The sequence below is a fragment of the Centruroides vittatus genome, unplaced genomic scaffold (assembly GCF_030686945.1).
Source record: "Centruroides vittatus isolate TY-2023 unplaced genomic scaffold, ASM3068694v2 scaffold_752, whole genome shotgun sequence".
NCBI classification, from domain to species: Eukaryota; Metazoa; Arthropoda; class Arachnida; order Scorpiones; family Buthidae; genus Centruroides; species Centruroides vittatus.
Genome location: NW_027122716.1, coordinates 3,656,294 through 3,669,206, shown reverse-complemented (window position 1 = coordinate 3,669,206; position 12,913 = coordinate 3,656,294).

The window sequence follows — 12,913 nt, the reverse complement described above, 5'->3', positions numbered from 1 at the left end:
TATCTAGTGCTAACAAATTTTGTGAGAATAACAAAATGCTGGCATCTGTGCTTTTTCTACAATATGCTAAATATTGATTCTATAAATGCTTTTGTAATTTATTTGCATAATTTTTATCAAAAAATCATCCAACAAAGACACAAAGCCCCATAAAGTGATTTTTTGGTCTCAATTGCAGAACTGATTATTCTTCAGCAGAAGGTGAAAGTGACCAAAAAACATTCCAATGCTCTTGAAAGAAACCGTTTTGCAACAAACTTGTCCTCCCATTAGCAATATGGAGTAGGAGACACTGAATCCTACACAGAGAAAATATTGTAGCTTTTGTGATTAGAGAATAAATAAAATGGCTTATACTTTTTGTTTCATGCAAAAAAGCCATTTGTGGAGAAAACATATAGCAAAGAGCTGCCCAGAATTTTCATTAGAGTACTGTCTGTTTTTTTTTTTTCCAATTAAACTGCATTAATTTCTGTGAAATTTTGTAATCTTCTATCATCAAATAAATATATATAATCAATTCATGTATTTAAAATTTTATTTGTGTAAATATATTTGTTAAATCTAATCCCAATTATCAGATTAAGAAACTTCTAACAATGATGATCATCATTATAAAATTTGTATGTCTATATATTTTGACTGAATCTAAGTTTATATAAATTTTTTAAAAATATTTGTAACTCTATATATAATATATTCAGTATAAAATGGAAATTAGTTATAAAATTATGATCATGATCTAATAATTTAAGTTTTTCATCTAAAATAGGGTGACCGGATGTGCCTGGTTTTGCCTGTTTCTAATATTTGATTGTAGAATCAGTATTTTATAGTGTAATTTTATTAACACATCAATATAATATCACCAATATTTTTATAGATCAATATTAAATTAAGTAATTAATTTTTTTAAAAAAATAGCCAAAGTTCAATCAGTTTTAGACTCTATTTTTATTGATTCTGAAAAGTGTCCCCAGTTGGATTGTAAATGATATGGTCTGCCTGTCTAAAATTATTCCTAGTACAGTAGCCCCTTGTTTGTGCATATCGGGAGACAAACCAAATGAATAATACATCATATGATGCAATATAACCAATGTATTTAGCCTATTATTATTATTATTTCCATACCTACTTGCTGTTTTGTGGGTTGTATTTCAAACACTGATAGTTTAAAAGTCATTAATTGAAATAAGGTAACATTCCTTTTCCAATAGTAACTCGATGGCAACCAATTTTTTAAAAAGTTATTTGCCGAAGCACTTTTATATTTGGAAGACAAAAAATAAGTGTGATATATCTGAATGAGCAATGTAACAAGGAGTTATTGTAATGATTTCAATTATTTCTAAGATTTTCAAAATATTTGAGATCTCATTTAATTTTGTAATTTTTTTTAAGTGCTGAAAATGTAATTTCATATGAAACAAGCCATTATTCATTGGGACGTCATCACAATGCTGGGCCGCAATTTTTAATTTATTTAATTTAAAATATATGCTCTCCGCCTCAAATTAGTACTTTAGTGTCTTGCCCCTGAACACGATACTTTTCCGCTAGCAATGGAGTCGTGCCGGTCATCTATCTAGCTCCATTTAGGGAAATTTTTTGAATTGAAATAATGTAAAAGGTTTTTTGTCAGTGACTTTGTGTTACTCACTGCAGTGTTAATAGTAGAAGATGTTTATTGTGTTATAACCAAAAATAGTTTTAATTTTGATTTAGAAGTCAACAAGATTAAAATAAACTTTGAAAATATTAAATAATTAAGTAAAAATCTGTGGTATCAGTGTTTTCCAACATAGTTTAGCTATGGAACTCCTCCTTATGGAACTTATGTTTTCTTTGATGTATGTATATTTTTAAAATAAACCTCCCAGGAGGCCTTATTTTTAAAATGTACATATCTTCTGGGGATTTTGAGGCCAGAGTTTATTACTTTGCAACAGGAGAGGAATTGGTAAAAATTGAAAGAAATACCTTAATTATCTTATTGACTATATTTATGGGTTATAACAACAACAACATTTGAAATACCAGTAACTACTATTTTCATACAATATTTAACCTGATTCAGTGTCTTACAGTTTTGTTAGTATGTTGTCATTCATGTCTGCTTTGATGTTGTACAAATCAAGATCTTGAATACTATTTTCTGGTTCAAACTCACCATCTCTTTTCAATTTAAGTTTTCCTGATTATCCTTCAGCTAACTGATAAGCTCTTGACATATGAATTCTATCACAATGTTCCTGTGCTCAATATTCAACAATTTTTATAATTACATTTCAAAAAATGTTTCTATTGAACTTTGGAATAGAAAGTGCTGTCTGAGTCTAAATAACTTGAAGAGACAGAATTTTAGTTAAACTCCTTACCTGTCACTCTTAAACTATATTACTCCCATACAGAACAGTATTTGAGCATGTTTCCTATGCTTTTCAACCCAGGGTTTATTTTTACAGCACCTTGATAATCTGGAGTTTATTTGAGGCTGAGGTTTAATTGAAGAGATACAATATATTATTTTACTACAAATTTCATTAAAAAATTTTTAAAAATCATACAAAATGAGCAAATGAATAATCATCATACAAAAGCATCATATACTGCTCGTCTGAAAGGCATACACAATTGAAAAATAGCTGGTAAAACCATATGCAAAAGATGATATTATATGTATATCAAATAAGAATTCATAATAGTTTTTAGTTAAATAAAGATGAAAAGAAACCTTATATATACTTTTACCCTATATCTGTAGGGTAAAAAATAAAATATAAAGATATATGTAATTTTCTTTCCGGATAGCAGCACTCTAAACTTTGCTTTACAGAACATCATTTGGGAAACACTGTATATGTTTAATACTGAAATTTTTTAGGAAATTATATCTCCTAGTACAGTATTGTATAAGCTCTTACTTTATAAATATGCTATTATCACTTAGCCTGAAATGTATTTATGCAGCAAAATTTTGTTTTTGGGAATTACATAATAGATTAAAAACAAATATGATTTTAGCTTTAATGCAATTGTATTAAAAACAACCACAAAACCTATAAACCAGCAATTTTTAAAAACAAGTGTGAACGTCTTCATCCATGTTGAACGGGCATCATCAGGCAAACAAATGCTGAGACAAACGGGATTGCCAAACATGTGTGCAGGGGGAGGTGACCTAAGACATAAGATGAGAGAATGAGAAAGGGGGGAGGATAGTGAGTTTTATATTTCGTAGAAAGACTTCCATGCTGTGGGGAAGGCGTCAACATCACAAAAAACATTCACACTTGTTTTTAAAAATTGCTGGTTTATAGGTTTAGTGGTTGTTTTTAATTCTAATTTGACCAGTTGTAAAGTAGCAGTTATTGTTGTAATTGTATTTTTAAAATTTCTCATTTTCATTAATTAGCATAGTCAAACTGGAAATTAACTGGAAATTTAAAAATTATATATTTTTTTATTTATTTATTATACAATTAAGGAAATGTCTGTGGACAGTTGATTAATTTATCCATCCCCCTTTTAACAATTATACCCACATTAAAAACTATACAAATCATACAACAATAATCATGTATATATTATTTTTATTATTTTTTACATAACTAGTTATAGTTAAAACTTTGTTTACTAATATCTATATTGTTATTTTTACAATTAAAAATAGAAGAAAAATTACACAAGATAAACATTTATTCATGTGATTTTAATTCTTATAAAAGAGAGAAAAAACTGGTACTCCTCATTGACATCACTAAAATGCATTTACATGCACATGTGATTAAATTTTACATTTGGTGTTGTTTATTGGTTTCAGAGGTCCTCCCATCTGTAGTCTAAAACATTAAAATGCATTAACATTGGATTTAAGTGTGTCCTCAAAGTTTCATCCTTCTGTCTTGTGTGAGGACATGATTGAAAAAATCAGACCTAAAATGCAAAGACAGGTCTACAGCCGAATTAAAGAAAACTAAAAGCTGCCACAAACTAGTGCTTTGTGAGAGCAAAACACTAGCAAACATTTGCTAGCACAATCGATGATGTCAAAGACTCCGCCCCTTTCTTCTTGCCCACGCAGTTTTACCATGTGGACATCTGTGGAATCCACGTCGTGTGGACTATGTTATGCGAGCAAATGTGTAGTGCTTCGTTACCTAGCAAAAATGGCTCATAGCCCCATGGGGAAAAAAGGCAGGGCTTGGGAGCATGACCGAGCGTACGCTAGCTCTTGCTTCCTGTAGTTTGCGGTGGCTCTAAGATATCCCAGAAAAGCTTCAGGAATTTAAGAGTTGATAAGATGGAGATAGATTATTTTATTTACCTAGGTTCACAAGCAGGGGTGGATCTACATAGGGACTAATGGGGCTTAAGCCCTGGGCCCCCAAGTGTCAAGGGCCCACAGATATTGAATTATTATCATAAATCTTTAATACTTTTTCATTAACAATTGTAGTGTCTAGGAAGTACCGAAATAATCCCGACCTTAAGTGGGGTAAGAGTGTCTGAGGATCTTGCAATATAACACACCTCAAAGCCAATAGATGGATGAGACAATTTATAACAGTCAAGACACATGTACTGTACGTACAGCAATTAACAGATGATAGCGTTTCGATAGTTGTTGGTTAAGTATCGATTAATAATGCCAAAAAATTAATAACATCTACTCACTTACTAATTAATTACAGGTCCGATAGTTATTTTACAATTATTTACAAAGTGAGTATACATCGTGTGTGTACAATTCTTCATAATCATGCAATAGTCCATATCTCGTAACAAAGGGGCTGACGAGCATGTGTCAGTAAATGTTAATAACGACAAAGTAAGGGATTCTAACCTTGAAGGATCTTTCTCCACGAAAAGGAGATTGCTCTCCTTATAGTGTCCTCATGCCGATGCAAGTCGATTTCTCCTCAGACTCGCTAATCTTCTATCCTTTGTCGATGACATGTATGGAGACCTTCCTTCTCTGATCCAGGTGTCCAAGAACCACACAGATAAAGACAAAAAAGGTGCCTTCTTGTGGAGCTCCTCTTTTATATTTCCCGCTGTCCAGAACTTCCACCTCCTATTACATGGTCCGATAAACAGCCAACCAACAGCACCCATCCAAAAGGTGGTATGCGACACAACAGAAAATACATTCATGCATGACTAAAGCAAAAATTCAACACATATAACAGAAAATTGAGCATACAAAGAAATTAATATACAAAAATAGTAGCAGAGCACACTACACAATGAGCACTTATCATATAGTAAAAAATAGTTAATATTATTAATATAATAATAGTGATAATTTATAGTATTATTTATATTATCAAAAGATGGGGCCCTGAAAAACCTAGATCTGCCCCTGTTGAAAGTTAACAGAGAAGGATGTACAAGGGATGTTAAAAGGAGCAGGGCTGTGTGGTAGATTTTCTCAGTATGATGCAAGTCTTCGAAATGCCGCCCCCTTACAGTGCTGCCTCTCTACATCATAACACGACATGGTCCCGAAAAGGAGGACACTGCTAAGTAGACAAATAATGATAAAACTTACCAATATTATAAATGGTAGGGATATTGCTTTAAAAATTAAAATCAAATTGTCAAAAGCTTTAGCTTTTTTCCAGTAGTAATGTATAATCATGAAATTTGGACTACAAATTAAAAGGAAAGGAAGATGATCGATTCTTTTGAGCTGTGGATCTGGAGTAGACTGCAAAGAATCCTATGGATTGCTAAGACAACAAACTGCTTAGTCCTGAATCAAATTAAACCAGATTGATCTCTTAGTCTTGATGGCCAAACTAAAATTTAAATATTTTGCACACACAATGCAAGCTGATGATGATTTGGAAAAGGTAATCATGTGGACAAGGTGGCAGGATTGAGAAGACGAAGGACTCACATAAAAGATTAAGAGCATCGCAGGGATGGCACACACTGATCTGCATAGTGCTGTTGAAGATAGATGTAAATGAGTGCTTTTGTCTATGAAGTCACCAGGAGTCAATTTTGACTTGATGGAATTTAACAACTATAACAACAATATTTTATTTTTTATGTTAAAATTCTTTCAAATAAAATCTTATGATCAAGTTTCATCTTAATAATGTTATAATTTGAAACTTAAAATGTTTTTAACTAATTTACTGTACGTTTGGAAAATGATGATGATGGTAAAACAAATTTTCAAGTTATAACTTTAATTCTCACTCAAGTACTTTTGATTAAGTCAATTTAACTTTCTTTAGGATCAAATAAAATGGAAAAAACAGAACTAGGTTAAACTGACAAAACTGAAAGTACTTAAGTGAGAACTAGTTATTTATATCTTGAAAAGTAGTTTAATCATCCTATTGTTGTTTTCTGATCTGTGTGGTCTGACAATAAACTTTGATTTCAAAAGCTGTTTTTTAAAATAAAGCTATAATCTATTGTTTTTTAAGATAATGCATTATTAGGTTATCTTCAAATAGCTTTAATCTTATTTTAAGGACAAAACATACTCAGTAATTTCATACCTAGTAAAAATATCATTTGAAATCATGTGTTAATGGTACATGATTTCAAATGATATGACATAACAAGACTTGGCATCAAATGATTTTGTAGTGATTGAGAGTTTTGTAATAAACAAGATACGAATCCGACTCCACGTAATGTTGAATTTACTGCACGGCATATTTACGTCGACCAGCCCAGTTGAACACGTGCCAAAAACTGACTTTCCTCAAGACACATTGCCACTTCTTCTCCTTGCTGGCATGTTGCCAGCTGAGGTAAGAAAATAATTTATTAAGTTGCCACAGTATCATTTGTTCTTATTTGTTAAAATGTTTTGTATATTTTCAATTTTCAAACCTGCGACATCAACTAATGTCAAGTGATATGTTTGATTATCACTTGACATCATGTCCGGAAGTTTTTGAAAGTATCTTGAAAAACATTTTATTGTTTGAAAAATATTTATTGTTAAAGATTTCTGACTTCTATAAAACTGTTTAACAATGCCTTTTTTATTTATTTATTTAATAGTTGTATAATTTTGTAGTTTGCATTGGTTTTATCCGTGGATCGTATGCTGTGTGATTAATCCTTACTTCTCTTACTCAAACATTGATTTCTATTCCTGGATAACTATTCAACAATGGAAATCAATGTCTTAATATTGATATGCAAAATCATCCTGGAAACATATTTATTGTTCTGAATTTCCTGAATCAAGAAACACAGACATTTGTGCCTAGAGCAGTCATGAATAACTTGCAGCCTGCAAAGTCCTAACCTCTGGTGACATAATTTTATTTTCCTGTTTTCTGCCTTGTGCTATTATTCAATCCTAATTAAGCTGACAAAAACTACTTGATTAAGGTTAATTGTAAGTAAGTATTGTAAATAAAATAGTATTTATACTATTTTTGTAACTTAATCAAGTAGTTTTTGTTTATTGTATAGTATGGTGCCAAGTTTCTCATATTTTCATGCATAAATATATATTGTTTTTAAAAATTACTTTGAACAAAATATTTAAAATCTATTCTGTTTTCATAGATTATTTACAATTAATTTCAATATTTTATAATTTTCAATATTATATGTTGACATTTTTTAGGAATTTAGAAATGCAGGGTATCAATTTCGTGTTTCATCTGCTTGTTTTACTTCATTGAAAGTGCTTCCTGTGGTAGTAATTCCTAATATAGGTGTGTTCCTAAATTACATCATCTGTTTTACATTGATTAATGCACAGATACTTGAAAATAACTGAATGATATTCGAAAACTGACATGATGTGACATTTTCTTGATTTTCAAAATGTAATCATCAAAATTGATAAGAAACCACCTTTATTTCTTTGGAGTAAAAATTATGTTGGATAATTGATATTTGTCAGTGAATTATAGCAGTGTTGTAATTTTAAGCATTGTTAATTTAACAATAACTTGGATAATAAAATAATTTATGTTGGTAATGACAATACTATATATCTAGGGCTCTATTCATGATATCGTTTACCCTGCTAATGTATTTTTCCATACAAAAATGTTTAGAGAGCACCTACATAACAATTAAATGAATTTAAAATAAATTTGATTAAAATTAAATATAGATATTTATTGTATTTTCTATGAAATAGAAGTTTATAAAACAATTTATCTGCTTAAGAATTTTTTTTTATCGCGTAACAGGCAATAAAGATTTAATTATTAAATGAAGTTGAGCATTGTCCGTACTGGATTATGTGGAACTTATCCTATGGTTTTAAACTTATTTTGACATTGGAAAACCTATTTTTTTAATTTAAAAATAAAATAGGCTACTGGCTATAAAATTTCTTAAAAATAAATTTTATAGCCAGTAGCCTATGTTTTTTAATTATAATGTTTAATTCATTAGGCCAAAAGTATAAATAATAAATATTAGTAACAATAGTTTCCTTTGAATATTTCTCTAAAATTTTTACATTCCAAATTTAATAATAATTATTGACTTCCAATATCCTCATTTTCAGTAAATGTATTATTGCCATTCTTATCTACATTAAGGCATTTAATAGTATTGATAATATTTAATGTTTAAAATAATTAGCAAAACTGTAAGAAATCTTATCAGAATATTGGATGACAAAATGTTTAATAATTTAATTTTATTTTTTAAAACTGATTAATCTTTAAAAAGATAGAGGAATATATCAAAAAGCATTCAGCCTAAACTGCTGGATATTTTTCATATTATATTAAAGCTAATTTTAGTTTTTAATTAAAATTTGCTTTAATTAGTCTAATAATATTCAAGTGTCAAATTGTTCAATGAATAAAAATGTCATATTGTGAAATCCATATAGTTTAATGCTTTAAGAATGTTTTCAACCCACATTTGAGCAGTATAATCCTAGCTATAATCTTATGCAAACCTACAACAGGTAGTGTACAGGTACATGTTAAATGGGAAGAGGCCAAAATAATTAATTTTCCAAGAACCATTTTACCATTGGATATTTAGAGAATAGAATCTATAAAGTGCACAATAAACAACATTGTATCAACTATAGAGGTATGCACACTCATCTGCTTGGTACTCCATACGTTAAATATATGCTGCTATTTTGCAAAGCACAACCAAAATTGTTAAGTTTATCCCTATATTACTTTATTTATTTTACTGTATTTTATTATTTTATACTTTATTTTGGTGGTTGTCTGTTATTGCTTATTGTTTACCAGTTATATTTAAATTTATATGTATTCTATTTAATCTCCAATGTTTGTTTGATTCTGTTAATTTGGTTTGGTTCTAACTGATAAAGTCCTCTTAACTTGGATCAAAAATGCTCTTAAAGTATTAAAATATTTGCTGGATTTCGTAACGTGTCATTTTTATTTAACCTCTGGTTCTTATCCAGTTTTTTGCAAGTGTAACCAATTGTTGAAAAATTCAGACTTTGGTTATATTTCATACATACAGGGTGACTGCCTCTGCAATTTGACCCGACGTATCCAGGTTGCATTGATTAAGCACTATTAAATGATATAACAATAATACTTTGAGCATGCCATTCCTCTTTGCTTTCTTTTTCCTGCAATGTGTTAACATATAAAACAAGTTAAATTTAATTTGTTTGAATTTAAATTACTATTGCCTCTTCCAGATGCACCCAAGTTTTCTAATACACTGCCTATCTCTGTTCCTTTATTTGGATTAGTATACCTCTGTATAAATGATTATGTAACTCCAATAGTGTTAATGATATGACAAAGCTGTCTTAAAAAAATCAGTCTTATCCTCTTTACTTAATATCATCTACTGAAGTTGTTAATCAAATTCCTTTTTACTTATTTTTTCTATTCCCCATGGGGTGAAGACACATCAACTTAAGTAATATTCATTTTTACTTTACAACTAGAGGAACGAAAGGAAACATTTTTTTTCTTTGCAAAAAATGTTTATTAGTTACATAGCCTTGTATTATACACATTACACAACTTATATAGAAAGAAAACAGATCTTTACCAAAAACTGCTAAAGTCACTTGAGTAACCTGAAAAACTGATTATGTAAATAAAAAACTGGAAGGGTTTTTAAAAATACCTGAGAAATTGAAGTCATTAGTAAAACCTGCCATGTTTTTGAAGCAAGCCAGAGTTGTTAATGGAAGCAGTTTCCTAACTATATCCTGATATATGACATTTTTGTCTACAAAAATCTCATCTGTGGTATTCTGCTGTAAAACTTGTATATTCATCATATTCAAGCTGACAGAGTTTATAGTTTGCCAGAGTCTTTCTTTATTTTCCTTACATCTTTTACCACCTTTCCACCAAGTTTGAGAGTTATCCCCACTAAAATAAATCAAGCCAATATGAAAACATACAAATAGATCTATTTAGCTATTTCAGATCTATAGTCTTAAGAGTTCTTCAAATTTAAGCCAATAGTATTGAAAAAAGTTGCATTAGATGAATAGAAAAAGCCATTTTGTTGTTTCTATTCACCCACAAATTCAAAATCATTACATTTGAAAAAAACCAATGATGATGAAAAAAATAAACATTCAAAATATGAAAGATTTCAGTGAAAATTTAATGAAATGATACTAGGACACTACTCCAATAAAATTTTTTAATAACATGCACCTTTTTAATATGACACCAACAAAATTGTCGGTTAATGTTACCTACGGTTCCAAGATGGCGGCTCGTCTCCGATCCCAGAATCAGAAGACGGAACAGTGGGGACGCACGTTCTAACCTAACCTATTCTAATAATTTTGTTGGTAATAATTATGGAATTTATTAGAATAGATTAGGTTAGGTTAGAACGTGCGTCCCCACTGTTCCGTCTTCTGATTCTGGGATCGGAGACAAGCCGCCATCTTGGAACCATAGATAACATTAACCAAGTTGTCAAATATCAAAAACATGTATTGAATATAATGTTTGTACTTCAAAAAATAATTTCCAAAGAAACAAACCAGAAACTTCTCAATACTGTTTCTTTGTAAGGCACATACAAAATTTTATTGAAGTTTTTTCTTTTCACCTTAAATTATGGTAATCATCCTCATTGAGAGAAGATTGGGATAAAGCTGTTAGCCACAGTCTATTGGTTGCTTGATTATGTCACATGATCAGTAGTGCAGGTGTGTGGTCATATAACTAAAATAGTCTTAGGGGTTATAGAGCTTCAGAGTTGGTCATCCTACCTACACATAAAAAAAATTGTCTTTTTACATTTACAATTCTGGTCCTTCACAATCTCTGTAATGGTTCATTTGCCTTTTACAATATTCTGTATTATTAAAGTAGATCTTTCTTTCCATCACATATTAAAGCTTTTTCAAGTTGTACTAGCTGTATGTAAGACATATTCATGTACAGCTAGTAAATTATCCTTTTTGATCATTAGGATTAGTTTGTAGCAACAACTACTCTATTTTTGATTTTTTTTTGCACTTAGACCGTTTTGATTTTAAACTCTTCAATTATTATTGTTTTTCTTACATGAAAACATTTTTCTGTTCTTGCTGCAACCAGTTTTTTTTTTATTTCAAAATAAAATTGTAAAACTCCTTGCAGGAAACTCATAATTAAATGAATTCAAAAGTTTATTTTCACAAATAATGTAATGCAATTATGTATGCAATATTTAAATTTTATTGTATTTGATCAATTTGAAAAGTGTTCTGTATAGTTTTTGTTCTACATTACCTGATGATGATTGTTTTAAATGAATGAAAATGTTAGTAATAGTAAAAGTAGCTACCTGTTAAGATAGCCACTTTCTGCACCCTAGTCACAAGAGCGTACTCACGTTATACTGAGATGTCTGATACCAACGACAAACTAGAATGCGTTACACATATTTCTTCCACACGTGGGTACGGCTGTTCGTTAATCAACAAACTAGCTACCACACATCGAGCTAAATCATCCACCACCATTACAACTATTAACAAAGCGGAGGGTAATTGTGTAGTTCTAAGCTATGAACCATCCCTATGTCACATTTACAAGAAGATAAGCATAGATTTGAATCTCTGGTAAATGTATAAGAGAAAACTCAATGTTTTCATCCTCCTATCTAGTGCAAAAGACAGCATAGATGATGCAAAGGAACCAGATATTTACAGTATCCCATTACAAGACGGATGGTTTAACAGGAGACTGACATACATTGGATCCACATGCAGATCTCTACAAGCCAGGTTACACAACCACAAATGCAATGTAGCGAAAAGGAATTTTAATATTGCTCTTGCCCGTTATGCTACTGAACTGGGGGTTTTCCCGTTGGGATGAAGTTACTCTTGTACACTGGGTCTTTGACAGATGACATGCAATCATTAGCCTTAGAAATTTAGAGCTGACAAGAACAGAAATTGCATCAACTCAGATTATATTCTAGTACAAAAGCATGGAAATATTTAGATTTCCATTGAGAAAATTTGATTTATTAGTTTTTAAAGAGATTTAATTTTATTAATAATTTAACTTTTACATTATACCTTGTAAAAAAATACTGCTTATTTATTTATGATGTAGTGTGTCACTGTTTCATTCGAACATTGTTTTGAAAGTTTAAAAAATTGGAATGTGGCGATATTCAATTAATAGAACTGTTTTTGTATTCTTCCCAATGACTGTCGATAAACTGTGGCCGAAAATGTTTGACCAGTACCTAATGTTTGCTGGAAATTGCATTCAGGTGTTATTTCTTTGAATATTACAGTTCCAGTTTATACGTATACCATTTTTTGTTTTGATTTTAAATGTTGCTTTAATTTGAGATTAATCCAAAGGTTATTTGCTCTAGGACTTCATTGGATATATAACTGTTCTAAGTGGAAATGCAGTGAAGAAATTATCTTAAAAAAAACTGTGTTAAATGGAAAGATAATTTCATTAGTATT